Here is a 12825-nt window from a genome sequence, read left to right on the forward strand (position 1 = left end):
TTTTCTCACCTCCCGCCTAACTGTCGTAGTACTTGCAGTGGAACCTGATGCAGTTTGTAAGTCCTGTGATGGTCTGGATAGATGTCTGCCTATTACACATTACATCCCTCTTCAGCTGTCGGCGGTCTCTATCAGTCAACAGACGAGGTCGGCATTTACGCTTTTGTACTGTACGCGTGCCTTCACGTTTCAACTTCACTATCATCGGTAAAAGTGGACCTAGGAATGATTAGGGGTGCGAAAATCTCGCGTACAGACATATGACACAAGTGACACGCAATCACTTGACTACGTTCGAAGTCCGTGAACTCAGCGGAGCGCCCCATTCTACTTTCTCACGATGTCTAATGACTAATGAGGTCGCAGATATGGAGTACCTGGCAGCAGGTGGCAGCACAATACACCTAATATGAAAAACATATGTTTTGTGTGTGTCCGGATACTTTTGATCACATAATGTAACCCCGACCGAAATCAGGTTTCGCAGCACATAGTGGATTAGGTTGTGGAAAAGGGCCAAGGTGAATTACTGTTCCTTATACAAGAACAAACACAACTTTATTGCTCAAACCAAACAGATCAGTTCACGGCTGGGGGCACAAGTAACTTCTCTAGAATAAGTTTGTATGGCTGCTTTTAAAACACCAGGATTTAAAGTAACGTCTGAAGGCCTTACTTAAATAAAATTACAATATCTTCTCGGCTAAAGGGCGAGATAATATTTCAGATCAGCTAAGGATATTCTTTAAAAGCCAAGCATTTGTAAATTTCGGCTAAAGGCCATATTGAGGAAAATTCAAATTAATTCTTCGGCTGAAAGGGCAATTTTGTTTTATTTATTTATTTATTTATTTATTTTACACAATGAAATAGAGGCCCTAAAGATAAGCTTTTACACAGAACAACAGAACAACATCTTGAGAAAACTTGAAGTATCTTGTCCCCAGAAGTCCCAAACAACTACTCAAGAATAATTGGAGACCGCCTTACGATAAACATTTACAGAACCCGTCTAAAGGCTGTTTCAAGAAGCAATACAACTAAAGAGAAATCTTACAGACATGGATTTACATATTAAAGCCACAGATTCTGAAACAAATGTGGCTGAAGGCCTAAATACAGAGCCGGCCGAAGTGGCCGTACGGTTAAAGGCGCTGCAGTCTGGAACCGCAGGACCGCTACGGTCGCAGGTTCGAATCCTGCCTCGGGCATGGATGTTTGTGATGTCCTTAGGTTAGTTAGGTTTAACTAGTTCTAAGTTCTAGGGGACTAATAACCTCAGCAGTTGAGTCCCATAGTGCTCAGAGCCATTTGAACCATTTGAACCTAAATACAGAGCAACAAGAATTTTAACTAAAACACAGTTGAAGGCCTAATCTTAAAACAGTTGACACGAAGTTCTGCTGAAGGCTATATACTACACATAAAACCGACTATATTAATACACGGCCGAAGACCTGACACAGTACCATCAACCAAATAAAATGACAATCACAAACAACAAACAGTGGCGCTCACAAGGGAACCTCACTATCGCACCCCCTTCAGATTTAGTTATAAGTTGGCACAGTTGATAGGCCTTGAAAATTGAACACAGATCAATCGAGAAAACAGGAAGAAGTTGTGTGGAACTATGAAAAAAATTAGTAAAATATACAAACTGAGTAGTCCTTGCGAAGATAGGCAACATAAAGGACACTGGGAGCCTAGGAGCGCCGTGGTCCTGTGGTTAGCGAGAGTAGCTACGGAACGAAAGGTCCTAGGTTCAAGTCTTTCCTCGAGTGAAAAGTTTAATTTTTTATTTTCAGTTTATGTGACAAACTCTTATGTTTTCATCACTTTTTAGGAGTGATTATCACATCCACAAGAAAAGCTAAATCGGGCAAGGTAGAAGATCTTTTTACCCATTCGCTAAGTGTACAAGTTAGGTGGGTCGACAACATATTCCTGTTATGTGACGCACATGCCGTCACCATTGTCGAATAGAATATGTCAGATGTGTTTTCCTGTGAAGGAATCAAATGGTTCAAATGGCTCTAAGCACTATGGGACTTAACACCTATGGTCATCAGTCCCCTAGAACTTAGAACTACTTAAACCTAACTAACCTAAGGACATCACACAACACCCAGCCATCACGAGGCAGAGAAAATCCCTGACCCCGCCGGGAAGCGAACCCGAGAACCCGGGCGTGGGAAGCGAGAACGCTACCGCACGACCACGAGATGCGGGCTGTGAAGGAATCGGTTGACCTATCATTGATATCAAATGTTTTCAGTTCCCATTGGAGAGGCACGTCCTTTCATCTACTAATCGCACTGTTTTGCGGTGCGGTCGCAAAACACAGACACTAAACTTATTACAGTGAACAGAGACGTCAATGAACGAATGGACAGATTATAACTTTGCGAAAATGAAGAAAGAAAAATTTTCAGTCGAGGGAAGACTTGAACCAAGGACTTCTCGCTTCGCAGCTATTCACGCTAACCACGGGACCACGGTGCTCCCGAGTATATGCACTCCTTGATGTTGCCTATCTTGCTCATAGACTACTCGGTTTGTATATTTTATTATTTTTTTTCATAGTTCCATACAACTTCTTCCTATTTTCTCGATTGATCTGTGTTCACTTTTTCAAGGCCTATCCACTGTGCCAACTTATAACTAAATGGGGCGGGGGGGTGCGATGGGGAGGTTCCCTTGTCAGAAGTGTTACTAGGGTCGGCATGGGGAGGAAACTCTAACCACAGTTTAGGTGAGACAGGCAGCCAAGCGTAACACTAAACAATCGGGTGGCAACTCTACCTAAGGACGGCTGAAGAACCAACCAACAGCCTAATCAATTCCCTTCCACCCGACACACTCGCTGCTCTATTTCAACCGAGCGAATGACTACTCCAGTACGCAGGCAGCATTCATCTGCACAGTGGAAATTACCGAAGCTATACTCGGTTCCACGTCAACACACTTGCACAAGAACTCGAAGAATCGTAAAAGCAATCACTGTGGAACATCATGGACGAATCAGTTCTTGACACAGAGTGTTTCCGCAAGTGGTCGGCGAACAAATACACGTCATACGATGAGGCGACCGACCGAACGACCAGCCTAGGTCGTTCCCACTGAAGTTACGTGTGTCGGCAACGGTTGGGCGAGTCTTGGTTATCCGAAGATGACTGCAGCTCCAACCCCACTCAACTCCATGTCCGTTCGGAACTCGGAGAGACGGCGACCCGCGCAAACTGGCTCTGACCCAACCATGCAGAGGTAACTCTTGCCCATTGGCCACGACATCTCTGCATGAGCAAGGAACCGACCCACGTCCGGCAAGATGACCAGCTGACGAGGCCCAGAAACGGTCAAAGGACCAAATACACGTGACCCGCTGAGACGACGAACCAACGGTCGTCCCGTTCCAATCTCCTTCGTGTGTGTAGCCAGCGGTCGGCAATTACTGGCTGTCCGCACCTCACTGGCGCTCCGTCCCCGACTTCACTGCTGCTGCGTCCCCAACCGCTGCTCCATGCCAGACTGCTGCTCCGTGACCGACTGAACGACGACCCGGGAATACTAGCGGTCGCTCCAGAGATGGTATGACAATGCACATATTGATAAGCGCTGTTGCTGCCACTCACAGGCAAGCAAACCAGCAACCTAGTGACGCCAGCAAATCGAATTAAAAGAAAAACGAGGAGATAGAACCAGAAAAACAAGATGACGAGCAACAGACGGCCTGCCCGCGAGCCGCGCACGACTCACCGACATAATGCAGTCATAACTACACATAACGGTGTTCTGGCAACGAGTGACACTTGCAACGTATTGAGGGCATCACACACGTTCCGCTCATTGTCAAATAAACAGCACGACCAGCCCGCTCGGCTGGCATCTGCATTTATGTTCAGGCATGCATTTGTTTTGTTCGTCCAATCTCTGTATGTTGCCCCAGTATTCTAATCTCCATCATGTTTAACAGTTTTTGCCGCATTTTTTTTGCCCTTAATACACTGATGTAACTCTCTGATGCCGTAACACATATGCTATCGTGCTATACCTACATCCTGTTTATGTTTGTAGTATGTTTCTTTCCTCACCAATTCTGTGAGGAATCTGCTATTTTTTTTATCTTATTAGACCATTTACTTTTGTAACAGCCTTCTGTAACAGCATATGGATTTTAACACACTTCTACATCTTTCTTTTGGTACCATCACTGCTGATTGGTCACACAATAGAGAAGGAAATCTGGATTGTCATTTCCCTCGTGAGGTTTCAACCTAACTACATAGTGTACATCTGTTTTTCTAAGGTTCCAAACATCTTGCACCACATTACATTGTAGAAACTTTTCTCTAAGTCGAAAAACCCTATTAGAATATCTTGTAGGAATATGCAGGTGGCAACAGTTTAGAAGCAGATGAATAATCGGAAATTTCTTCAGTGTCAATAACACAATAATAAATATAAATGTGGTGGATCATGAAAGACTAATACGTTTTTCGAAGGTATAATGAAGCAATGCAGTGTTTTTGAACTTGTATGTATCAGGGGTCTTGGCCTTGGAACGGAAGTTCAAACAAGGAGTAGAGGCAAAAATGGAACAGAAACCGAGGTTCGTACAGAAGCCGAAGGTTGGGAGTATGTACTTATCTTTTGGATTATAAAAGGAATTAAGTGAAACAGTTGATCTAACTACCTGTCAGTATCTATGCTGAGACGAAAAATGGTGCAGAACCATGGAGTGGGAAATACCAGCGTACTTAACATCAATTGCGGTGGATTTCAGTAACACAATATCGTTCGCACTATTTGTAAAAAAATATTTTGGCGGCAAAATCGACTTCACGAAATTCTATCTGCCTTCAAAATTTATCTTGCGAGTTTGAGCAGGAGAGGGAAATTATTATTTTTACAATTTCCTCACATCTCGTTGTGTGGGGTATTCAGTTTCACCCTCGGTTAGCAATGGTTTTGGCTGTACGGAGTAGCACAGCACTGCGAAGTACACAGTAAGAGGAACATCTTGGTGCAGACTTGGAGACTTCACTAGCAACCCAACATGAAGACTTTCGAAGTAATAACTGCGGCTGTCATAAATAATATCCGAAGCAATTAGTTGCGCAGGAAACACACTGGGCCGGCGAGAGCACTGGAACAATACCGGGTGATTTACGACCAGCTCTTCTCCGCGGACGCGCGCCACTTAAGCCACAATTTATAGCGGGATGAAAGAACATTCGTCGGTGCTCCGGCGCTCACAAATTTACGGAGATTAATTAAATTCCTTCTGAAATCAAGTCTTAACTCGGTTGTCTTATAATTATTCTTAATTTGCATTATCTCGTCAGCGGCGTCTGCGGCGTGCGGTAACATTATCCGGCCACGGCCGTGCGGTCGCCGTGGCAAATGAGGGGAAGGGGCCAGGAGAGGGAAGGGGCTGAGAGCATCGCACTAACCCCCTCCCCCCGTGTTCCCTCCTCTCTGCTCACCCCGATATGGGAACAAATTAGTACAGCGCTGCCTAATTAGAGGACGCTGGTGGCCGAGCGACCAGGAGCCGGCTGTGTCATTAAGCGCCACTAATTAGCTTAAGTTGTTCTGCAGGTGTGCAGCGCACTTCGGCAATGCTGATGTCTGGAAGGTTCTGGAAGACACGCTACCGTATCGTGACCCACAGCTCTGAATGCTCCTGCCAACAAACTCTGTGCGACAACAAGTGATATTCAGGAATCAGTCTCGTAATCCAAGGTAGTGTGGTAACGAACGTAGCTTTCCATCACTAAACAAACAGGGAGCAGTATTTTTTCAAAATGCAGTAACCATTCACTTTGACGTACAGAATCTTAACAAATGTCCCAGGGTGTGCTCCGGCAAGATTAGTTTTTGGTGGTAGCTACTGCGGCTAATCAAGGCGAAATCGAGACACCGAAATGAATAGAAAAATCAATGATGAAACCATTCCAACGTTTTCACTTCACCAGTGACAGTTTCATCGTCAGGGCTTCAGTTACTACACAGCACGTACGGAAACTTCTATAACTCTAGATGGTACTGAGTACAATATATTTTGAATAGTAACCCACGTCTGGAAACTCACCGTTTCCGTTATACAACGGTTTCAGTTCAGACGTGTAACCCGTCCACGTCTGCTGAGTCAAACAGAAGTGTCAGAACTGTTTCTCCTGGTATGCATTAGGGTAGACAGGATGACGTGTAAAAATGTTCAAATGTGTGTGAAATCTTTTGGGACTTAACTGCTTAGGTCATCAGTCCCTAAGCTTACACACTACTTACCCTAAATTATCCTAAGGACGAATACACACACACATGCCCAAGGGAGGACTCGAACCTCCGCCGGGAGATGACGTGTACTACGTCAGACTATCACCTGATGTCACTTAACGTCTGCTTCTTGTAGAGACTGTGGAAGGTCTGCTGGCACGATTTCTGGCCGCTGCACCAGAAATTGAAGAGACGCCATTGGGGTGAAGAATATGTAACAGAGCATGCTTTGCAGGTACATTCTCTGTAACAACGTTGGTGGTCCCCAAATCGGGCCGCTGTTGTAATGCATCAGTACTGTTCTCTATATGCAGTAGGATGGGTTCTTTTTTGTTTGGGAATAACGTAAACACGTAATTTTTAAGTGTTAATACAAACAAATGCGCTCAAGTGATGTATGCGTGTTTCGTTATGTTTCCTTTCCAATTGTTACCTAATAACTGTATTGTGTCACACCTAAATCAGTTCTTTGATTCCTTTCATAATTCAGAAGTTGAGCAGGCACTCCCCACTTTCGGATTTTTAGCCCCTACGCCTGCAACGAACAAGTTTAAAAACACTGTGTGGCTACCTTACACCTTCGTAAAACATGCTTGTCTTTCATGGTCCACCGTACTTATTATTGTGTTCTTGATGATTGGCGGTTTACTTCTGCAAGTATTGTTGCTCAAAAGGTTTTCTATGTTTGCTTGTGGGAGTTGGTACAACTTGCGCATGAGCGTAACAGCTTTGTTCCCGTAAACGCGTATCAGTACCTATGTGGACGCCACAGCAGAAAGTGTTCTGCGTGATTTCTCCTGCGGAGCTGAAGTCTGTTAACTGATACAACGTCATTTTCGGCGTATGGTCTGTGGGAAACTGACGATTTTCCTTCTTGCGTAACAATCAAGACGGTCTAAGGCGCTGCAGTCATGGACTGTGCGGCTGGTCCCGGCGGAGGTTCGAGTCCTCCCTCGGGTATGGGTGTGTGTGTTTGTCCTTAGGATAATTTAGGTTAAGTAGTGTGAATTAATTCCTACGTCCTTACAGCGGAGACCTCGTAAGTCAATCCGAGAAACAAGTAGACATTTACAGTTACCTCGTTTGGCAGTATATGATGTAGTCCATTAAGTTACATGCCTACGGGCGTACAAACTGCAGCTTCGTCACAAAATCAAACCTGAGGACAGGCTGCGAGGGAAGGCAGTCACGGAGACACTTTTGGCAAAAATGGATGAAAACGAGGGGTTCATTGATTTCGTCTCCTTCTCGGGCCAGGCTGCTTTCCACATTTGCGGCACGGTAAACAAGCACAGTTACCGCATATTCGGAACTAAACTCGCACACATAGTGATACAGTTTTAACGTGGCTCTCCGAAAGTGAATGAGTGGGATAGATTGTTTAAGGACAGGCTTACAGACCCATTACTGTTCGTGGGCTGCAGTCAGTGCGACAACTTGCGTAGACATTATGGAGCTGCAAGCTGTGGCACAACTTCCTCGTAACGTGGTCTTTCAACAATTTCATTTTGCGAACATTGCGAGGGATTTCCTGGATCATGAATTACCAGATCACTGGATTCGGAGAGGTAGTCCATCGCCTATTCGACCCCTAGCGGCACAGACATTACCAGACATTATGCCACATGATATTTTCCCGTAGGGAGCTATCAAGAGTGAACCAGAAAACAGTTCCTGATCTACCAAATCCGCGCCATCGCATTCGTGTTCCAATCAAAATTGTTTGAAAGAAATTTCCGCTATTTGACTTTTAATGGTTCATTAATTTTCCACAACTATTTTTTCGGTTTTGTAGACATTCTCAGCGTATTGGCAAGTTAAAATATGTCTGATCCATCTGTGACATGTCAGCCTCGAGGAAACATATTTCTGGTCTTCTAGACCAGTTGTCGTAGTGCGGGATACGGGTACAAATCGAAGATGTGACTGACACTGTGCACAATGAGAAAACATTAACTACTGTAGGGTGTGTTTAATAGCTAATACATTCCTGTGACCTGCTTGGTTTCTCATTATGCACAATATCAGCCATATGACGTATCTTAGATGCGTACTGGTATCCTGTAATAAGACAACCGGCATATAACATCAGAAATATATATATATATATATATATATATATATATATATATATATATATATATATATTTCGAGAATGACGCGTTACAGACAGGTCAGGCATATTTTTACATTGTAACATTTACTTGAGAATGGCTACAAAGCCGAAATCATGATTGTGTAGAACAAAATGAATAACTGTCAGCCAAATGGTCGAAATTTCTTTCAAAAAGGTAATATGACTGTGGTCACCTACGAAGGAAAGATGTATCAAAATGTTACGCCTACAGTGCCGCAAAACATTTGGAAAGAAGTGTAATGCATATGAGATGCCTGTCCGATCACTAATGGTGCGCATATCGAGATGTATTAGGTGTGTGATAATTCATTTTGAGTTACCGTAGTTGGTGAAACATACCAGCAATTAGCATTTCAATTACAAGTTATTAAATTTTATATTATTGTATGTTTAACTTGGACAACCTGTATGTACCGCAAGTTTCAGCCCAGTCACGTTCACTGAACTGTCATCGAACGGAATAACGAAGGAAATGACAGTTGAGCACAGAAAGGGGGTTGTCAATGGTTTGCCGTTTTGTAGAAGTTCAATATGGCTCCGGTAGCAACAACTGTACAGTTCCGTATTGAATATATTCATATATTAGCACGAAGCATTGAGTTTGCTTTGCACGATCGTAATAGTCTTCACTGTTCAAAGCAGCGTGACAGTTAGCTTTTTGAAATTCCGTAAAAGAAATATGCCACACTGAGAAAGAAAGCACAAAAGAAAAAAATCACCTCAGATATGTTGAAAACAACAGCTGTCGTTTTCAGTTGACAGTTGACCAACAGCTGAGGCAGCAGTGGCGTATGAGAGCTTTGCATGGGACCGAAGGTGTGGTCAAAGTTTTCTTTTGATTGGTTGTTGCTACGGTAGCAGGCCTGTAACCAATTAACCGCCAACCACTTCCTTGTTCCGATCAACGTATAGTGCGCAGCAGCACTCTTGCTTATCGAGTATTTAGGGGTTCTCTGGTCCCAGTAACAGAGTTGCCTCCAAGTTGTCCTCGAGTGATCTACGAATGTTTATTTCTTGAACGACGCCCTGCATGCCAGCGTCCTTCGAATGAATATCGATTTACAGATGTATACTTTGTATCCAAGTGACCATTAGTGTCCTGTTACCTTGTAAGTAGGCTGTTTAGGTTTTTATGTTGGTAACGCCATGTAGCGCTCTATATGAAAATCACCAACTGTGCTGTGTGAAGGCTGTGGTTGGTTTGCATTGTTGGAGTATATGCTATGGTAGTGTTGGGCAGTTGGCTGTTAACAGCGCGTAGCGTTGCGCAGTTGGAGGTGAGCCGCCAGCAGTGGTGGATGTGGGGAGAGAGATGGCGGAATTTCGAGAGCGGACGATCTGGACATATGTCCATCAGAAAGAGTTAATTTGTAATATTGGATATCATGGACTGATATATATATATTATGACTTTTGAACACTATTAGGGTAAATACATTGTTTGTTCACTATCAAAATCTTTCATTTGCTAACTATGCCTTTCAGTAGTTAGTGCCTTCAGTAGTTTGAATCTTTTATTCAGCTGGCAGTAGTGGCGCTCGCTGAATTGCAGTAGTTCGAGTAACGAAGATTTTTGTGAGGTAAGTGATTTGTGAAACGTATAGATTAATGTTAGTCAGGGCCATTCTCTTGTAGGGATTATTGAAAGTCAGATAGCGTTGCGCTAAAAATATTGGCTGTTAGTTTAGTGTTGATCAGAATAGGTAAAGAGTGAAATGTCTGAGTACGTTCAGTTCTGCTGAGCTGTTTGAAAATCAAATAATATAAGACGTTTATCAGCACATTAATTCATTAATTTTTCTAAGGGGACGTTTCATACGTCGACCCTTAGCCGAGGATACCTCACTGGAATCTTCTGATTTTTTCTTGTAGTTTGTGTAATCAGTGTAGCTATTGTTTATTGCTAGCGCGTAATTATAGAGAGAATTTCCTTTGTAGTTGTAGTTTTTCATTGTTGTACAGTAAAACAGTTGTGGCATGCATGTATTTGCACCAAGTATTTCGCAGCTGCGCTTGCAATTAACGAGATATTATTTTCAATGCTATGTTAATGTGTCTTCTTATTTTGCTCTTCAAATTGTGCTTTTTTGTGTTATCGTGTGCAATATTGTGTCAATAATGACGTGGACTAGGGTCCAAAGTAAACTAAGAAATGACAGTGAAGACGAAAGAAGTGTGTTAGCGCCACCATGTAATGAATTAACTAATGTTCAATGTAGTAATTTGCTAATTGTGCTTAGGGAAATGGAGCGGGCTGCCAATAATGGTGTAGACAGTGAAACAGTTAGTGAACAGGGAAGCATTATCGATCGATCGGTCGGCAACAGCTCGCCTCAGGAATCCGAAATCACAGGACACAATCTTGCAAATACTGTAGATTCAGGTTTTGCGACGTCGCCGTTTTCTCAAATAAGTCAAGACACATTTCCGCTTTTCAAAATGCGAATATTGCCGGTTCAAATGCACTGACAAATAACACTGAGGAACATGTTTCAGACACCAGTGCATTGTTATTACAGTTAATGCAACAAATGGGACAAAGGCTACAAAAGTTAGACACAACGCTTGAACAAAATCAGAAACAAATGGACAAAATCTTCAAAAGTTAGATACAATGGAACAAAATCTTTGGAAGTTAGACACCACGCATGAACAAACACGTGAAGATTTAACTACTGACTTACATAACATTGAATCTAAATGTCAAAAAGTCTTTAATGACGTAAAAACACAAATTTGTGAGCATGTTCAACATATTTTTTCGTGGCATGAAAATGCATTACAGAATCACGAAGCAGCCATTAAAGAACTGCAAACTTTTGTTCATGAAAATCATGAGACCTTGCGGGCTAAAATTGACTCAGTTGCATCTACCGATTCGGTTACGCTACTTGCAAAAACTCAGGAAAACTTAAAGGACACAGTAGATACTCTGAAAATTGGTTCAGAAAGACACATGGAGGAAATTAGTTCATTATCAGAGAAAGTAGTTGAATTTTCGGATCAGCTAAATAATTTATCTACGAAGGTAGATGATAATCTGAATGACACAAGACCGGTATTCTTTAAAGATACGGAAGAGTACGAACAAATTAGGAAATTCAAACAAAATCATAATCAAATTAATACGCAACACCAAAGAGAAACCCGGGAAGTACAAGATCAGTTGACACAGGTAATACAAGAATTACGTATTTCAGAGGACACTCGCGCCCCAATAGAGGAAGAGGGACATAGAAATTCGGAACAGCCACAAAATAATAACACGGGGCACTTCGGAAATTATGAAAGAAATTGGCAAGGTACACCGAATTTTGAGATGGAACCGCCGAAACGAAGTAACAATGACCGATATGCGACTCGCCGACATGATCATTTTCACTATAAGCTGTTTATTACTACACGTAAATTCAAAACATTTAAGAATTCCGGCAACGACTTTCATCCACAAGCATGGCTTCATCAGTTCTCTCATTGTTTTCCTCCCAATTGGTCATTAGAGCACAGATTAGAATTTATGTGTAGCTATTTACAGAATGAACCAGCTCTAAGAATGCGATCGGTCACTCATGATTGTCACAGTGAAGGAGAATTTTATAATGCCTTCCTCTCAGCATATTGGTCTCAAGCTACACAAGACCGAGTAGAAGATAGCATCATAATAATGAAACATTTCGAACAATGTAAAACACACTGTAACAATGTAAAACACACTGGCCCTCTCAGTCGAAAGACAGCTTTCTAGCTCACTGTCAGTTCCTCCTATTCCACTTGCGTTCCACGAATTGTAAAATACTTTTCTTTTTACAAACATTATTAAGAGTTAATTAGCCTAATCTGATTTCAGCATGTTTTCATTTATCTAACCCGTAATAACAGTAACAATAATAATACAGTAATAACAATAATATTAATAATAATCGAAAGTACGATAGGCGACTACATCCACGAAACAGCTGATTGTAAGCGTACACTAATACAAAACGAACGCAAAGACGATAGCTAATTTACTAATAATAAGTGGGGTTGTTAGCTATTAATATGAGAGTGTAATGTCACCTCGATGGTGAATAAAAAGTGCGACGCAAACATTAGCATGCCACGGCCTCATGAGGAAATCACCGGCAAAATTTCATCAGTGAATGGAAATCAGCATCACATAGCTCTTGTACTAATTACAGGGACTTTAGGAACAAGGCATAGGTACGTAAAATACGACACAAACAAAAGTGACCAAATTCATTTAGTGTCCAGGTTGTCGTGTACTGGTACCTGTACCATTGTTCATGCTGCGTAACACATGATTCCTCTACGGCAGACGAGCTTACATCACCCACAGGGACACTTAGCACTGTCGCGAAATTGTATCAAACGTCTGTTGATACTGTGTTGCAAATTTCCTGCAC

Source organism: Schistocerca nitens, chromosome 2 (genome assembly GCF_023898315.1).
Source record: "Schistocerca nitens isolate TAMUIC-IGC-003100 chromosome 2, iqSchNite1.1, whole genome shotgun sequence".
Taxonomy (NCBI): Eukaryota; Metazoa; Arthropoda; class Insecta; order Orthoptera; family Acrididae; genus Schistocerca; species Schistocerca nitens.